Genomic DNA, 19,606 nt, shown 5'->3' with positions numbered 1-19,606 from the left:
GGATGTCAGGTTGTGCTGCAGACGCCCTTGGGCTTCAGTAAGGTGCCAGGGGAAGTGTCAAATCTGAGACTATTGCTGCAAGTGTATATCAACAATCAGGTCAGTTATGCAACCCTGCTCCTGAAGGCCTCTCTGCTCATGGTTTAGGATCAGAGACCACAGAGAGTCCATCCTAGAAGGTAAACTGAACTGCTTCTGTTACACTCTGCAGCAACCTACATCCAGAACTAAATTTGGCACATCAATTATGAAACAGGGAGGTTCTGGCAATTGGGAAGCTCACAGAGCCAACCAGGCAGAGGCAGAATTTCTTTGCTGGTGTCCTCCACACCCAAAGGCATAATTCATTAGGCAGAGAACTCGGGCACAACTCTCCAGCTTCCTTCTAAGAACTGAAGCCCACAGGCACAGCCCAGCTCTGGCTGTCCTGCTTAGCAAGCTGTCTGGAGACAGCTTTGAGTAAACGCAGACTCCCTAAATTAAATCAACAGGCTGCCAGTTAAGATTTTACAGGTTTTTTGTTGCCAAGAAAACCGTAGCCTGGACTACAGGGTCTTTAGATGGACACAACTGCACTGCCAGGCATCTCGAGCCTTCAGGAGAGCACAGGCCCAATATTGGAGGCTGCCAGCTCCCCGCAGAAGGCTTCAGGAAACCACAGCCAGTTAATTCTGCCCCAAAGTTGCCCCAGGATGGCTGTGAAGGACCCTGGAGAAGGGCAATATCTTTATGAACAAAAGATGGACTGGCATCACTGACTTGCCAAGGGACCAGCTCCAGGTGCCAGCAGGGGTCAACATGCAGATGACCATGAGCTTTGTCAGGTGTCCTGCCGGAACTAATTTGCACCTCAAGCTGGTGACCAATGTGTGGCTGTGGGCCTGGAGTTGCCTCTTTTGTTTTTAAGCGGGAAAGTGATATGGCTGTGTCTAGCCTTCCTCCCAGGGTTCCCATCAGGTGGGACTCGAGGGTGGATGGTTATCATTTTCTCTACAGGCTGGATGAGTTTCTCCTGGAGCAGAAAGAGGCCTTGCCTGTGACCCGAGCCTCACCTCTGTGTGCAACAGGAGCCAAGGAGGAGCAGGTGTTGGCAGGTAGAAATACACATGGGCTCCCTCTGCCGTGGACCTTGGTATGGAAACCTGGCCCACACAGGGCTGGAAGATTTTATTTTTCTGGGAATTTTGAATCGGATCTAGGAGACAGCAAATGGATTTCTCTGTGTGGTCTAACTACAAAGATGCCAGTGCCTCTACTTAGCAGTGGCAGCCATGGGCACAAACAGCAGAAAGGTGGTCTGCAGAGAAGAAGCAGGTGTCTCTGCAAAGAGGGCCGGGGTGGGCTGTGGGGCAAGAGAGATGCAGAGCTGCTTCGTGATTGCTTGCCTGACTCATTTCTGGGATGGAACCATCTTTGGGTTCCATGAAATAGTCTTGACTCCTTTTTTTACTTTTTTGGTAACTGTCTATATTTAAATAATCATAGATTCAGAAGGACTTGCAAAGATAGTACAGAGAGGCCCCATGTTCCCTACTCTCAGTTTCCCCCACGGTTGCAATTTAGGTAACTATAGTACCATGTCAGGACCAGGAGCCCACAGTGGTGGAGTGCGTCCTGGGCCATTTCACACCCCTCATAGATTTGTGTAGACACCGCCACCCTCAAGATGCAAAACTGCTCCATCCCAAGAGGATTCCTTTCTCAGATACCTCTTTAGTCACCCTCCACCCCCATTCCTAAGCCCCGATAATTACCAATCTGTTTCTCAACTCTGTCATCTGGTCTTTTTGTGACTGTTCTATCCATGGAATCATGTAGTTGTAACCCTTTGAGACTGGCCATCCTTCCCCCACCCCCAGCATAATTTCCTAGAGACCATTCAAGTTACTGCATCAGGAGTCTATTCCTTTTTAACATCCAACAGTAAGTATCTGTGGTGTGGATATACCGGTTTGTGTAGCTGTTCACCTCTTGAGGGCCTTCTTGGGACTATTATGAATAAAACTGCTCTAACATTTGTACACAGATTTTTGTGTGAATATGAGTTTTCATTTCCCCGGGAATAATGCTGAGGAGAGCAATTGCCTGGATCCTGGTGTTGTAGTTTGGATCTGGGATGTCCTCTAAAGCTTCCTGTGTGGAAGGCTTGGTCCCCAGCTGGTGGCATTATTGGAAGGTAGAGGAAATGTTGGGAGGTGAGGCCTAACTGGAAGAGGCAGGTCACCGGGGGCTGCTCTTGAAGTGTGTATTTTGCCCCTGGACCTTACCGCTCACCCCCACTCTGTCTGCTTCCCAGCTGCTGTGGGGAGGTAAGCAGCTCTGCTCCACCCTGGCACTGCACCATGATGATCCACTTCACCACATGCCCAGAGACAATGAGGCCAGCCAACCATGGATGGAACCTTTTGAAACCATCAGTCAAAGTCAACTTTTCATTCTTTTAAGTTATTCTGTTTGTTCTTTTGGTCTTAGTTTCATTATTTATTAAGTAAATCACCAGTGTCTTTCTCATAGCTGTGAGGGTAAAATGGAAAACAGCTCAGCACCTAGCACATCCTAAATACTCACATATATGTTAGTAATAATCATAATAATGGCTATTTTGTTTTTATTGATTAAAATATTGATATCCATTTGAGTGACAAAATGTATTCTCAATCTACCCAAATATTGAGCAAAACTCAAAATAATGTATAGTGCTAGTATACAATACTTTGTAGTTGACTCAGTTGTAGGAAAAAAACCCTCTTATTATGTCAAAATTTCATTTTTGGAGACAAAAGTTCTATCTAAAAGACTCTTTAATCTACTCTGTACTAAGAGTTCGAGCATTTTTTTCAGCACCTGCTTAATCTATTATACTAACTTGGTTTCCTTGATCTTCATAGCAATTCTGAAAGTGTTGACCATAGGTTTTTATCCTAATTTTGGAGCTGAAGAAATTAAGGCTCAGGTGACAAGGCTAGTTTGTGACAAAGTTATTTATAATTAATAATGCTAAAAAGGAGAGGCTGAGATTTAATTTTGAATTAGTATCAAAAATAACTTAGAAGCAAGACAAAGAACAATCTGTCAGTATGAACATCTGAAAAGGATTACTGAAAAATGAGACTGCACCCGTTTTAACCCTGCTGCCATCCCCTTATTCTTGCAGTGTGCACAAGCACAAATGTATGTGTCAGTTTCATCTTTCACAGAGTTGCCTTTTTTTTTAGTTACACATCTGTTATAGCTGTTCACACATCTGTTATAGCTTGATTTTTGAATCCTTTTTGTATTTACTTTTTTATGTTTTTTTAAACTAGAGGATTATAGTTCTACATGGTACTTGGAGACATTTTGACAAGTTGCATGGTGCATGAAATTTGATTTCAATCCCTGCTCCCTTTCCTTACACTCCTCTCTTCACTCCCCTTTTGCTCTTTCCTCTATTACACTAATCTTCATTTTGCATATTTATTTATTTATTTATTTTTGATTGGTGTTTTTAAAAAGGTAAAATTCCCTGTGGTATAGTCATATGTGGATATAATCTGAATTTATTAAATTCATTCCATCCTTCTCCCCTTTCCCATTCCTCCTCCATCCCTCTCAATGTTATTCTTGTACTCCGCTGATCTTCGCTATGTGTTTGTGACATTTGATCCCCCCATTTTTTCCCTTATTTTGCTACAGCTTCATCATATGAGAGAAAACATTCAACACTGATTTTCTGAGTTTGGCATTTTTCACTTAGCATGATTTTTTTTTTTCATTTCTGTCCATTTACTGGGAAACCCCATGATTTTATTTTTCTTTATAGCTGAGTAAAACCCCATTGTATATATTTACCACATTTTCTTGATCCATTTGTCTATCAATAGACATTGAGGTGAATCTAGAATTTGGCTATTGTGAATAAATATTGATGTATGCTGCATTTAGGTTTTTTTTTTTTGGATAATTCTCAATGAGGGGAATACTTGGGTCATGTAGCGGTTCCACTCCTAATATTTTGAGGTTACTGTATACTGCTTTCCAGAGTGATTATACTAATATGCATTACAACTTATAATGTATGAGTGTACCTTCTCCACATCCTTGCCAGCATTTATTATTGTTTCTGTTCTTGAAAATTGTCATTCTGACTGGAGGGAGATGAAAGTGTAGTTGTATTTACCTTTTAATGCAGTCCAAATTGAAAGGATTTATAATTACTTTCATGGAAGATGAAGATTGATGTAATTTGAAATGTTGCCCATTATTTTTACCTTACAATTTAAATATGTTTGTTTATTTTCAATTAGTTAGCAAATATTTTTTTGTATTTGTTTCAAAATAAAAAAATTGAGACAATGGAAACATGAAAACGGCAAAAAAAAAAAAACAACAAGAAATTGATTTTAGCTGATACAGAAAGAATGCCTGTGATATAAATAGACACAGTGTAGGTGGCAGAGAATGTCTCTTGGTTGGGAAGCTCTAGGCAGGTAGCAGTAATTCTGTGCAGGGGAGAGAGCATCATGTGGGGTCAGATATGTTGCTACTGTTCAACCTTGGGGAAAATTGGCTATTCTAAACCTCAGTTATTATCAGTAAAATGGAAATACAGCTTTCTCATTAGATTATTGTATTAATTTCCTAAGAGTGCTATAACTAATTACCACAAACTTGGTGACATAAACAATAGGGATGTTTACTTTCAGAAATCTGGAGGGTTATTTTCCTGCTGGGAATTCTAAGGGGAATCTGTTCCTTGCTCTATCCAGACTCTGGTGGCTGTTTGCATTCTTTGGCTTGTGGTCACACCTCTTGAATGTCTGCTTCTGTGATCCCATTGCATTTTCTTTTTTGTCTTTGTTTATTCTCCTCTGCCCGTGCCTTAAAAGGATGCTTCTGGTTCGATTTAGGGCCCACTTGATTGATCTAGAATATTCTCCCCAATTCAAAGCCCTGAATAACATCTGCAAAAGCTTTGCCATGTAGGGTAACAATTACAGGTTCCATGAATTAGGATGTGACATCTTTAGGGCCACTATTCATCTACTTAAAGGTGTTATAAGAATCAAATATAGCAGTAAAACAGCTCTTAGAGTGAGACATGCCAAAATACAACTTTTATTTCACAAAATGGAACTAATTTTGCACTCTGATTCTTCTGTCCTTGCAGACAATTTAGTTTTCTATTGTTTGATCACTCTCTAGACTTGTTGGGATAAATAATTTAGATTCTATCAGTGAGTTGCATACAGGTCTAAAATGTTCTGTGTTGAACATTGAGACCCACCTTCACATTTCTGACATTGTGGTGGGGCATGTAAGTCCCGAAGGAGGTACTTGTCTGATTGTTATCCAATCTTTTTTGTTCTGGAAACTCTTGCTCCTTCCAAGATTACTGCCTGAAGCATAAAGACCCTTATATTCATGGCCTTTTCTTAGTTCTCTGTGTTCCCTCCTCTCTGGGGCATTTGAGATGTCCATGCTTTTTTATTAGATTTAACATTGACTCAGCAATTGCTTCTCGCTGTGCTAGATGCAGGGCTTCTTGAGGAGAGTTGTTTTGTTTTCTTCTGTGCTGGTGTACATTGAACCTACCAGGCTTCACATGTGCTAGGTAAACCCTCTACCACTGAGCTACATCCCCAGCCCTTTGAGAATATATTCTTTAGACTATGGTTTGAGCTACATCACATGTTTTAATCTATTGGACTTTTAACAACCAAAAAACATTCTAGTGCTGGAAAGGGGCAGGATATAGAGTCACTTGGGACCAGCACCATACAGGTCCTGTCTCTATTTTTTTTCTTTCACTCCATCAACTGTCAATTCCTTTATCCTTGTTTCTTTCCCAGGAAGCAGAGGGTGCATCTCTGTAAGAGAAAACAGAGGATTGGAATTGCTCTGATTCTCCCTAAGCAGTTGCATTTGCCAAATATCAATAAAGTCTACTTTGAAGCTCAAAAACCAATAAAATTCCTCTTTGTCATTTTTCCTTTCTTTAAAGTGTATGTTGAAGACAGAACCTAGCTATTTCCTTGGTGGGAGAGAAATGGATGCAAAGAAACAAGTCTGCAAAGCAAACAAGCCAGCATGTTGATTCCTTCCTGAACATTCTCTCAGTGTAGTTGCAAGGATCATAGATACAGTTTCCAGTACTTACAGAACTTACTAGTGCATACCTATGTTTCATAAACTTTAAAATTCCAGCACGGTTTGTGTGAGAAATAGAGTCAAGTGGGGATTGGAAGATTATTAAGGATGCAACTTCCCATTTGATATCTTCTTAATACAGCCCTTCAGAGTGCTTATACCCAGAACCTGGTGTCTTTTTAAGTACACTTTTTTTCAGTCCTATTTTATTTTCCAGCAAATTCTGTTGGCTCCATCTTCAAAATAGATCCAGAGTCTGCCTATTTTTTTGTTGTTATTTGTTTGTTTTTTACAAAATTGACTGTTGTTATGTTCATCTAAGCCGCACCCTCACTCTGGGTTCATTGAAGTAGCCTATGAAATAGATTTTATTTTTCAACCCTTACAACTTTTAAAGTCACTTCTTCACTCAGTAGTGAGTATAATCCAGTTAAAACATGTCAGCTCAGGTTTTCCCTGAGTTCAGCATGATTTTCACATAATTCAGAGGAAAAGCTGAGTCCTTACTAAGGTCTGCAGGGCCTGATACAGCCTCCCATCTCATCTCCATTATTTCTCTGGCCTCTCCTCCTGGTACTGTCTCATGTGCTTACTCAGCATTAACCTCCTTGCCAAGCTCCAGAAATACCAGCCTTGGTTTCATCTCGGTGGCTTTGTTCTTCTTCCTCTAAGTATCCCCTGGGCTCATGCTCTCTTCTCCTTGGGTCTTGTTTAAAGACTCCCTTCTCAATAAGCCCTTCTGTTGTGAGTTATTGGGAATGGATTCCTTTCACCATTTTCTAGTTAGCACTAGCACTTTCTTTCTTCCATGCTTCATTTTTTTCTGTAGAGTTTATTGCTACCTTTTAAGATTTACCTTTTATTTATCATCAGTTTCTTCCCCAAAGCCTCATGAAGGCAGTTATTTCTTACTGATTTATCCACTACAAAAATCTCAGCTCTAACAGAGTTCCTGATAAATTGCAGGCCTTTAGTAAATCTTTGTTCATTGAATGGATGAATAACTTACAGTTGCCAAACTACGTTGGTTTATCTTGTAACAAGTAGAAGTAGACAAATTTTTTAAGCAGGATTCACATTCAGACAACCATCTCGAGAGACAGGAAGTTGCTGTGATAACAGTGTTCAGGTTGGATTGGAAGAAATTTGGAGATAAGAGGCTTTACAAGAAAAAAATGATGGTCCAACAATAGTAGTGATGGTGGAAAAGCTTGTGTGTGTGTGTGTGTGTGTGTGTGTGTGTGTGTGTGTGTGTGTGTGTGATGTGTGTGTGTGTAGGAGTTGTTGGTTATGAGTGACATTTGGAGTAATAACACCTGATAGCTTGCAATATCAGGAGTAAAGGATTATTGGAGAGGAGGTTGAAAAAAATGAAAGTGTGACTTAATTCTACATTTCTTTGAGAGAATGTGGTAAAAATAACACTTATCATAGTGGAGAAAAATCTAAAATATAAAAAGAAAGATTAATTTATTTTGCTTTAAGGTGTTTTTAAAAATTATGGAATGTGTATCACATAAAATTTACCATTTTAACTATTTTTAAATGTGCAGTTCAGCAGCATTAAATTCATTTATGTTGTCATGCAATGATCACCACTATTTATCTTTAGAACATTTTATCTTCCCATAATGAAACTCTATACCAAGTCAACAATAACTCCTTACCCCCCTCACCCCCAGTTTCTGGCAACTTCTATTCTACTTTCTGTCCCTGTGACTTTGGCTGTTCTAGGTGTCTTGTATAAATGGTAGCATTACAGTATTTGACCTTTTCTGATTGTAGTTTTTCACTTATCATAGTAACTTTGAGGTTCATCCATGGTGTAGCATATGTCAGAACTTCACCCCTTTTTTTTAAAGTGACTATTCCATTGTGTTTATGCATTCATCCCTTGATGAACATTGGGTTGCTTTAGCCTTTTGGCTCTTATGGATTTTGTTTCTGTGAACATTGTTGTACTAATATCTTTAAATCTCTGCTTTTACTTCTTTGGGGGTACTCACCCAGGACTGGAATTGCTGTATCCTATGGTAATTCCATGTTTACTATTTTGAAGAACCACTATACTGACTTTCATTTCAGGTGAACTGTGCTTGAGTTGGTGGAGAGTGTCAGAAGGTAGGACTGGACCTTGGCTGAAGGTACTTCTAGGCAGAGATTCCAGTTGAAGGAGCCTCCCAGATGTGATGAAAAAGGGGAGGTGGTGAATTAGTTTGAGGAAGGACAAAGGAAGGTATTGAGTGAAGGACTAAATCAAGTCATAGGAAAGAGAAGCAGTGAAGGGAACCAGTCAATGAGACAGAAAAGGAGCAATCAGAGTTAAGAACAGAACCAAGAGTGTTGATACACACTTAACTCAAACTCATCCATATTCATTGAGTACTCTGTCAAGAACTTCTTTTCAGATGAATAAGCTTCTATTTAAGGATGACATTACTTTCAAGGGTTCAGGTGCAGTAGGTCACAGATCACTACTGAGCGTTGAATTTCTGAGGCATAGATACTTTTCAAAAAGGTCCTAGAAATACTAAAAAAGCAGAGAATCTCTTATTCTTTTGTTGGCTGTTCTCTGTTTCCTCTTTTGCATTAATAATTTTACAGTTACATTTTTCCCCCAATGTTTTATGGAATTATGACACACATAAAGAAAAGTGAGCAAGCCAACGTGGATAACTCTGTAACTTCTCAGAGAATGCCACGTAGCTAGGTAATCAACACCCAGATCAAGAAACACAGCACTGACCTTACCCCAGTGGTTCCCTGCATGCCTCATTTATCCTGTATAGGCATTGTTCACATTTCTGGCACCATAGCATAATTTTTCCTGTTTTGAATCTATGTAAGTGGAATCATGCAGCATATACTATTTGGGCCTGACTTCTTTCACTTAATGTTTCTAAAATTAATCCACATTTCTGGGAATGCTTTTATACAACTTATTTATTTTCACATCATATTCATATGCAAGTAACTAGACTTTCGGGTAACTTCCAGTTTGAGGCTATTATAAATAATAATATATGAACATCATTACAGTTTCTTATTGAAATAGGAATTTGGTATTATGTTTTACCTATTTAAGTTGCCATTGCTTCAATCATTCAAGTGTCTTTTCTACCCAGTGCTTTCCCCCCTTACCTAATTATCTTTATTGTTAATACAAGATATGTTTTCCTTAATATTAGTTTTGAAAGTACAAAGTACCATAAGGAATTGAGGTTCTTTAAAAAATCTGTATTTACTTTCATTAACATTTTCTTTTAAAAGCATCTATTTTAATTTTTTCTCATCTACCCAGATTATGCCTCTTAACTGTGTGTTGAATCTGTCAAAATTCTTCATCCCTTAATGAGGTGAATTGTTCAACCCTGAAACAAATATTTTAATTTTGGCACCATGATGAGTTGGAGGAAGGATAGCTCTTTATCTTAATGCAGTTTGTTATTAAATTTATATCATAATTTGCATAGCAATAAAAGGAAATTGAGAATTAGCAAAATGTACATTGTGATATGAAATTTTTCTTTTCAGATGACTGCTTTGGTATAAAAATTTAATTACTAATTCAAAATTGATGAGGAATTTTTATCAATCTGAATATTTAGGAATTGAGTTGAAATTTTCTATGCATATGAGACATGTATACAAAATCTATTCTAAATGTTTGTACAGTTATTTGTGTGTGTGTGTCTGTTTATCTGTTAACATATTCACTGAAGCATTCTTCACAGAAAGAACACTAGAAGACCATGAGTGGATGACTGAAGTTCTGTCTAACTGGGGAATGGAAGAAGAAAATAAGCTGTACTTTAGAAAAAATTATGCCAAATATGAATTCTTTAAAAATCCAATGGTAAGTGAAATCTCCATTAACAGTCAATGAAAATCAAATGAATCAGTTAAATTTTACATGAAGAATATGGTCACTATCAATAAAATACAGTTCCATTTAGTGATTCTGGCCCTTTAAAATTATACTCACATTTCTTATTCTAACAATGATTAGTCACCATGATACAAGAAGTTCAGACACATATAAAACATTTCTTTAGCCTTACTTGCAGAATCTCAATTGAGATGCATTTAGTCATTTAACTTAAAAAAAAATAGGTAAACCTACTTTGGAGGCATTATTGCTTTTTTCTTGCCTTAGAGAAAAACTAGACAAAGCAACTGTACATTTGACTTTGAGATAAATTATTATAGGTCCTAAAATGTATTCCAAAATGTAGTTTAAGTTTTCTTCACAATATTTAGGAAACTTAAGTAAAAAATTTTCTAAAACAAAAATAGATTAGTAATTATTGGGAATGTGTAGCTTAGCCAGAAATTTAAGATTGACATAAATCTTGATGCTTCAAATTATTTTGTTTTTAGTGAAATAACTTTTGAGCTAAATAGAAATGAGATAAAGAGTAGCATATTATATAGCAAATACTACTTTTATTATAATTCTCTTTAAAAGAAAATAAATGTATGTCACATTCTAATGAAGACTAGGGATGTAGAGAAATCAGAATAGCCTCTGGGCTCATTAGTTTAAATTGTTTTTGTCTCTGCAGCAGTAGCATATTTTTACACGAAGTTTTGGATAATTGGATTGAAATGATCCTTTATGAAAAATATATGATACACACCATAATAGAATATTTTCAAACCCTGAAAGATCTCTTACATTCTCTTTTATTTTAACCTATTAATAGAAACATAATAGGATGATCTTTGACAAAGAAAATAAGAGTTCTAACAAAAAATAAATAGATTTGAAGGAAAAGTGTTTTCTTGTTGCAAATCTTTATTAAAAGCTAGAATTTAAAAATTGTATTTAAAGAAATATGGTTTGGTGCCCATTTCTGTTTTATTATTATTATTATTGTTATTTGTAATTTAAATAAGATGAGGCATTCACTTTGTATAGTTGGAGCCAATGGTTCAACTGGGCGATCTGACAATATCTGGATACAGTTTTGGTTGTAGGACTGGGGGTGAGGTGGGGGTCAGCAGGAGCAGTGCCAAAGTGGGCAAAGTTCAAATTCTGCTGAATATCCTCTAAGGCTCAGGACAGCCCCAAAACACAGGATTATTAGACAAAATGTTAGTAGAACTGCTGTTGAAAAATCCTGTCCTAGAGGAAATATAGTAGAATATATTTTTTCAAACTTGTCTGATCATAAAATTTACCTAAGGGAGTCCCAGTACTTATTAAAAACACAGACTCCAAGACCTGGCCAGACCTACGGAATCAGAAACTCCAGGAATGAGGTCTGGGAATTTCTATTTTAAACAACTGCTGTGGGTGAAATTTATGATTAAACAAGTTTGGAAAAACAGTAGGTGGAAAGAATTGGACTTTTAGTTCCCACACTGAGTCCTGGTTTCTCTATGTTCTTGACTGTGAACCCGGGTACAGCCTTTGCCCTTGACTTCTGTGAGCCTTGATTTTGTAAAATGGGTCAGTAGTCTTTTTTTTTCGTACCTGGTAGAGTAGTTGGAGGATTTGGGGAAGAGATGTGGGAACAAGCTCATTGTCAACTTGAGGGCAGTGTCCTATGACTCCAGGTCGGAGCATCTCTCCGCATCATTGTCATCTGGGCCCAACTCTACCTGGGAAGATGCCTGAGGGTACAGTCCAAGGACCAGCATTTTCAGAAGCACTTAATGGGGATTTTAGATACATTGGCTTAAGGATCTTCTGCTTTAGATTTCTATACTGGTCATAATTCAAACTTTTCTAGCATGGGTTTAGCAATAATTTATCCTTTATTTTTTTCCAGTATTTTTTTCCAGAGCATATGGTGTCTTTTGCAACTGAAACCAATGGTGAAATATCCCCAACACAAATTTTACAAGTAAATATATATTTCCATTAAAATATGTAAGAAATCACATAATAATGGGAAAATTTTAGGTCCTTATTAGGCATGCTCATATTTTGACATGTTGACTTGAATATTTAATTTTTTTGAGGGGGGGAGCAAAAAGCTAACCAACCAACCAAACAAACAAACAAACAAAGAACCAACCAAACAAAAAGCTGGGTAAAGAATGCCCTAAATCAATACATCCCCCTAAAAATATTTTTCTTCCCAGTTCTGGCCAGTAGTCAAAGGATTTTAAACATTTAAAAATGTACACTATGAAAGGAAACTTTAGAGTTTTGCTGGAGGCCTGGGTTCAGACTCAGTGCCATAAACCAAACCGAACCAATAGGTGAAGAACTCGGAGAGCCTCAAGCTTATCCAAAGCAGGCAGAACAGCCCGGGGTGCCTGGTTCACTGGGGGCCACGGCACTGGGTCCCACCCACCCTGCCTGATGATCCCCTCCTCTCACCCACCACCCACTCCAGTGTGATGACTTTTTAGGTCAGACTTCACCATGTCTGGCTTGGGGTCAGCCAGATTTCAGCTCCCGGCAAGGATCCAGCCTCCCAGAGCCTATCTGCCCACCTGCAAAATGGGCCCAACCTTAGAGGGGTACCTGGAGAGCAAGGCCAGGCACAGCACATACCCACAGGTACCCCCACGGAACTGCCCACCCACTCCACTTGAAGGATCTGTGTGGTTCTGAGAGGTGGGAAGGGGCTGCCATTGGCATTGTCTTCAGAAGAAACTGGGACCTGGGGAGCAGGTGGGGGCAGCAAGCAGGACTCCCTCACAGAATCATGACTTAAGGCAGCAGGAAGGAGGCTCGGGCAGAGGCTAGGAGCCAGTTGCTGCCTCCCTAGGCCTTGGTTCCCTTCTCCTAAAACCTGGCCAAAACATATGAGGCTTCAGCACACAGCCCAGAGCAGCTGGGGCACTCCCACCCGAGGGGCAAGGTACCCACTAGTAACCCCCCATATCCCTTCGGGTCTAGCCATCCGCGGGCCCCACCTTCAGCACTGTGTCCACCAGGACTTCATGGTGGGAGCACAGGGCAGAGGAGGGAAGGGCTGGGCTGCACTCTCCCTCCGAGGGCACACTCCAGCAGAAGACCTTGCAGTGGAACCTCTGGAAGGTCCACCCCTCTCAGTGGCACCCCAGTGAGGATGCCTGTGGGGAGCCCCTGACCCTCTGCATCTGATCAGGCTCAGCTCCCCGAGGCTCCTGGAAGGGACGGTGTGTCCTGAAGGCTCCCTGCCGATCCTGTCCCTTGGATCAGCACGTGGGACTGCTTGTTGGTTCCTCTTTGCTGTGTGGTAGCATTCCCTGTGAGTGTCCCGAGTGCGGTCTCACTCTCAGCTGGAGAACGTTCCAGTGGCTGCGCTCGGGACCGTCAGTTCAGCACCTAGAGAGAGCTGCTGAGGCACTGGTCCCACGTCTGTTGGATTGCGAGGGGCCAAGCTGTTCTGCAAAGTGGTGTGGCGCGGGCAGTCCCTTCAGTCACGCACCTCACCGTGTTGTACCTGGTGTATCCCCTCAGTGGGCCGTTGGCTCCTCCATCCTGGCCTCTCACTGGGCCTGGCCACTCCCCTCCTGTGAAGGGGCTGGCAGCCTGCCCAGCTCTGGGGCGCCCTGCACTGTTCCCTGACACCTGCCGCCAACCCCTCTTTGTCCTACAGATGGTGCAGTCGCTGGGCTTTGCCATCTACTGCGCACTGGACTGGGGCCTGGACGAGAGGGAGGAGCAAGAGCTCAGCCCACAGCTGGAGCGGCTCATCGACCTCATGGCCAACAGCGACTGCGAGGACAGCGGCTGTGGGGCAGCGGACGAGGGCTACGGGGATCCAGAGGAGCAGGAGGAGGTTGCAGACGGTGGCCCCTGGGCCCCGCGCACCTTCTCCCAGGCCATGCGACTGTGCGCGGCGCGGCTGACCGACCCTCGGGGCGTGCAGGCCCACTACCAGACTGTGTGCCGTGCACTCTTTGTGGAGACGCTGGAGCTCCAGGCCTTCCTAGCCAGGTTGCGGGAGGCCAAGGAGGTGACACAACATCTTTGTTTGTATGTGGTGCTGAGGATGGAACCAGCGAGCGCGCTGCCGCTTGAGCCACATCCCCAGCCCAGACTCTGCCACTTTCTATTGCCCTATACTAACTTGCCCACTCCTGCTATGTGCCTGGCCCCCTAAGCATCTGAGCTTATGACTACCGTGTGCCCTTCAGAGAGTGTTCTCCTCGGCTCTATACAGTTACTCTAATGTCCTATAATTTTGTCATAACAGTTCTGCTTAAAATTTTGTAAACTGCACATTCAGGCCCCAAAGCCTTTCTGGGACATGGCCTGCATTCTCTTCTGTCATTTCGGCTTGGCCCACTCTGGATAGGGGCCTACCCAAAGAGGTGAAATTCTCAGTCCTGTGGAAGGTCATGATTCTTCTGAACCATGGACACAGAAGCCCACCAGGTGTCCCTCGACACCTATCATCAGGTGCGCAGACACCGAGCCCTCCCCACCAGCCTGTCAGGGTGTCTGGGGGAGCATGGCCTCTCTAGTCTGAGGCCAGATGACTGCATCGTGCCTGGGGTCCCCAGGAGTGAGGTGGGGTGGGTGGGAAGGCCACAGTCTCTCCTGTGAGGTCCCGTCTTCACTTGTTGTCATGAAGGTTCTGAGGTAGACCTGGCACAGCCTCACTTGGAGACCTTCCCTGGGACACCAGGCCCACTTGCCACTGTGGCGCACAGAAGCCCCCCTGGGCTGCGGTGCCACTCACACTGACCCCAGAGGCCTCCCAACAGCAGTGCCAGGCTCTGCTTTTGCTCACACTTGCCTTTCTGGAAGGCTGTGAGTTATTTTTCTTGGGGACCGCGATTCTGCAGACCCCATGGACTCCCACTCCCAATAAAGATCATCTTTAAAAAATGTGTGAAAACCAGCTGACTATGGCCCTCGTGTCCAGTCAGGCCTCCGCAGGGCCTTGGCCCTGTTCCAGAGAGCCTGGCTTGTGCAGAGTGTAGTCTTGGAAACCTCACAGCGACCCACTCTGGTCCCGCAGGGTAGCTGCTGCTTGCTCCGTCCCTGTGCTCAGTGACCTCACCAACTGGCCAGAAGGAGCCACTGTGCCTCTCACTGCAAAGTCATAAGGAGCCCAGGTGGGTGGGACAGTGGCCTACGGTACCTGCAGCCATCTGCGGAGGATGGAGGGGGAGCAGCAGAGGCTGCCAATGTCCCTGTGTTCCTAAGAGAGCCAGCAGGCCAGCTCTAGCTGATCAGAGCAAAGGACTCAAGTGCTGGGTCGGCAGCAGCTGTGATGCAGCTCTGGGTGGAGCATGGGAGGGCAGGAGGCTAGAATAGCAGGCCAGCCTGGGGGCCTCCTCTCAGGCCAGGCCCCTGAGCCCTAGCACCGTGTGACAAGACTGAAAAATCACATTGCAAAGTTACGCCTTCAGGCTTCTCACTTGCTCCCCAAGCCGCCTGGCCAGCTGGACTGAGGCAGCCCGGCCCATGACATGGGTGAGAAGCAGGAGAGATCAGGTCCCCTGCCATGAGGTTCCCTGTGGAAGGACTCACCCTACTACCTCAGAGTGTGACTGTGCTGGGGGACAGGCCCTCAGAGAGGTGATTACAGAGGCCTGGGGTCACATCATTCATGTCACTGGCGTCTTTGCAAGAAGAGGAGATGAGGTCCACAGACACACACAGGGATGTCCATGTGAGGGCACAGGGCAAGACGCTACTTACAAGCCAAGGAGAGGGGCCCAGAAGGAACCAACCCTGCCAACACCCTGATCCTGAACTTCCCGTCTGAGAATTTTGGAAAAATAAGTGTCTGTCACTTAGGCCACCTCGTCAGCAAGTTTTGTCATGGCCACCCTCACAATTTCGCCCAGTTCCCATGAGGAGGTGAAGGGAAGAAAGGACTTTGGTCCCTGGGTGGGCTCTATGGGGCCAGCAGCTGGACACATGGCCCCAGGAGGAGAGGTGGCAGCTGCTGGCATCCAGCTGGAGTGTAGAGAACTGGCCTGTGTGGGGGCTCCCTCAGCCCTCAAGCAGGAGCTGGACAGGAGGACATTGCAGCTGGCCAACAGGGTCCCAGGCAAGGAAGGCAGAGAGGTGACGGTGCCCCTGAGAGAGTTGTGGCCCCACCAAACAGAGAGAAGTCGAGAGCCAGGGCTGGCAGGAGAGGGGAACTGGTGCAGGGCCAGTGCCTGGACAGCGTCACACAGCCCCAGATGGTGGCCAGGGGACGTGGGAGCTGAGGAGGGGCTGGGGGAGGCTGACCTGGGCAACAGCCAGTGGCCACTCCCACTGCCTGCCTGCTCTCCCTCCTCAGGCCCTGCCCTGAGATCAGTCCTCAGGCAGTGACTGTCAGGGGCTGGAGTCCAACTACCTCAGCTCCCTCTCCCTGTGGGCTCCATAACTCTGGGGCAGGGGCCATACAGGCTCCAGAGTCCCGGGGACTGAGCATGAGCCGCCCCTGCAGTAGCCCATAGAAGCAGACTCTTCCTCCCTGCTCATTTCCCTCTCCCCACCCATGTTTCAGTTCAACTAAACAACTGCCCCTGTACTCCAAGCTCAGTGTCTGTAACTGGAGTTTAAGGAAATATAACAGGTGCATCTGGACCCAGGGATGGAGAGCTGGGACCAGGAGGCCTGGCGCTGGCCCTTCTGCCCCAGTTCTGGGCCTGGGGAAGAAAGGAGAGCCTCTGGGACCACACACTGAGGAGGTTTTGAAGTTGCCAAAGTGTCACATCATGAAGTCCCAACCCCACCACCCCGGCTGCTGGCGATGTGTGCTTATTTTATCTGATGAGTCTGGCCTGGGAGAGGAGGGGGTTAAGGCTTGGATCTGGAATGACTGCCAAAGTCTCTTGGTGAAGGCCTGGTTCCTACCACAGCAAGGTTCAGAGGCGGGGCTTTAGGCAGTGAGTGGATCCCAGGGACCCTGACCTCATCAGTGGATCAGCCCATGGATCAGTCCATTGATGGATGAATGGAGCCATCGGAGGAGGCGCTCACTGGGGAGGAGTTTGCCTGTCCCTGGCCCTTCCTCTCTTTCTTCCCCTGAGCTTCCTAGCTCCCATGAGGGGAAGGCTTTCCTCAGCCACAGCTTTCCTCGGCCGCGCCTTTCCCCCATGACATTTCTGCCTTCAGGCTAGCTGCCTGTGGCTGCATCCTCTGACACAATGAGCCAGAAGAGATCTTTCCTCCTCTAAGTGCCCTTGTCAGGTATTTTGGTCACAGTGACAGACACTGAGGGTAAACTGCCAGGTTGGGGTCATGGCTGCCCTGAGGGCTGGTGCTACCCAGGCACAGGGCCTGTCTCGACATGGAAGCGAGGCGTGAGTTTGGGGCCGGCTCCCAGCACTCTGCTGGGTGAACGCCTGGACTCCTTGATGCCAGCCTCTCTATGCATCAGGACACCCTGGCAGAGGGGAGGCTGGGCAGTCACCGGGGCTCATGGTGGATCCCACCATGCTCGCCCTCCCCGAGCCCGGGAAGAGGGTTGCTGTCCCCTGGTCTCTGCGAGAGCTGCTCAACCCCAGCCACCCTCAGAGCCCTGGAATGGTCGCCATCATGGCCACGATAGCCTTTTCTGGTTTTCTTTGATTTGCCCATTCTGGCCCTGGCCAGGGTCACATGACTAGCGTCACTAGGACCTTCATGATTTTTCCAAAGCACAAATCCTCTTACCTTCTCTCAGGAAAAGGTGTTCCATCTCCAGCACCACAAATAAAATAAAAATTCAAAAAGTGAGGACTTTCAATGCCACCGGTTCTCTCTCCCCATGCTCGGAGGCCTCATGGGCAGCGTCCAGCCACACTCTGAGTAACTCTCTCCCGTGCAGCTCAATGCTGCAGCAGAAGCTCCCAGCACGCTCCTCCCCAGGAGCCTGTGGGATGGCTGCCCCCTTGGCAGAACCACTTTCAGCTCCTCAGGGGTGAGGCTCTACTACGGACTCCATCCAGATGCTAAGCTGTTGCTTCCCTACCCACCTTGGTCTCAGGAGTAACAGGGATGCTTATGAGATTGTGATTTGGAAGAAAGGAAGAAAGGAAGGTACGAATGAAGGAAGGAAGGGAGGAAGGATGGTTCACAACTCGGAGTCTTCATGTGCACACGGGAGCAAGGAGTCTGTCCAGCTGAAAGTCCTGATTGCCACAGCCTCTGCTTGTGGTGACTCGGGGAGAAGAAAACAGCAGCCACACCCTAGTGATGCCGTGTTCTACGCTGCAAAATGTGGCTTCAGACTTAGCTGCCCCGGGAACTGCCGCCCACCTCCGACAAGATACCAGCACTTGTCCTCTAACATCTCTTAGTTAACCCAGCAAAGCGAGAACAAAGGACAAGCCCTCTGGGTCCCTCTGCAGGAGACTGAGCTCCTCTGACCATCTGTATGTACCCACTAAACAGCAGCAGGAGGAGGAGGTGTTCCACTCCATCCAAATTATTCTTTGCTGCATTTGGACTCTCGGAGTGTCACTTTGATAGTGATACTTCGGTGACTGGAGCATCCCCTCTGAAACATGCAGATATCCCCAAATCACCTCCATTGGCCGATCAAACACTGTTCTGTTCACTCACTCCAAGCTGATTTCTATCATGGAACATGTAGGCCTTCCCTGAGCATCGCCAGCAGGGTCGGGGTTCAGCAACTGGACTCTGCTTAGGTTTGACTCCTAGATCTGCCACCTCCCTGATGAGTGACCATAGGCAAGTGGCTCTACCTCAGTGGACCTCAGCATCCTCAACAGTAGAAGGAGAAGCATGCACACGAGACTCCCCCTCACTGGGTTAGTAATCTGCTTAATCCCTTAAACCAGTCCCTGACCACAGTTAAGTGATCAGGGGTCAATTCTTCTCTGGTTATTGCCATTTTTCATAGTTGGTGTGCACACTTCATATAGAAGCTGGATTCCAAGTCCACAATCTGGAATCCAGGCAATTCCCCAACACCCTGCACCTGCCGGCTTCATGAGCAGGTTCTGGAGAGGATGCTCAAGAACTGGCACCTGTAACGAAGCCCCTCTGAGGATTCAGGCTCCTCTGGACACTGTGCCAGGCAAGGGATGCCCCCTCCCCGGCCAGCTGCCTCCCAGGCCCAGGTGGTACTACTCATGGAGGTGGTGCGCATAGCGGAGGTAGAATGCGTCGCAACCATGCACATGATGGTACAGCGTCTTCTCAATCAGGTCCTGTGGCTCGTAGCCTGTCAGCTCGGTCACCCTGGGGGAGGACGGCAGCTCCGTGAGTCACTCTGCTCTGTAGATTGCCTTTCATTTAAACTAATATTGGTTTTGCCAACTAATCAAGTGCTAAAAGGCTCAGAGGGGAAATGTTGATTTTGGAAACTGAGAGTGATCTTTTTTACAAGAAGCAAATCTTTGAAGTCTCGCCCAGTGCAGGATGTAGCACTATTTGTGAGCAGGAATGTTCTGAAACCCCTGGCTCAAAGTGTGTTTGGGATGGCTTAGGACTGCGGGCTTTTTCAGGGGTGAGCTTATCTGAGGGCACATAGGAGTGAACTTTGATACCGACATGGGGAGAAAGAGGCTATGATGAGAGCAATCCTCTGTTTCATGCAGAGATCACATTTTGCATTTTGTGGACGGGCAC

At 45.0% G+C, this 19,606-nt stretch overlaps 1 pseudogene; it reads left to right on the top strand.

Moving 5' to 3' along the window:
• Window positions 1-19,008, top strand: part of LOC113178011 (E3 ubiquitin-protein ligase TRIM35-like) — a 42,844-nt pseudogene extending 23,836 nt beyond the window's left edge.
• The last annotated feature ends 598 nt before the right edge of the window (window positions 19,009-19,606 follow it).

This window comes from Urocitellus parryii, chromosome 7 (genome assembly GCF_045843805.1).
Source record: "Urocitellus parryii isolate mUroPar1 chromosome 7, mUroPar1.hap1, whole genome shotgun sequence".
Taxonomy (NCBI): Eukaryota; Metazoa; Chordata; class Mammalia; order Rodentia; family Sciuridae; genus Urocitellus; species Urocitellus parryii.
The sequence above is the reverse complement of the archived record's forward strand: the minus strand, read 5'-3'. Positions and strand labels throughout refer to the sequence as shown.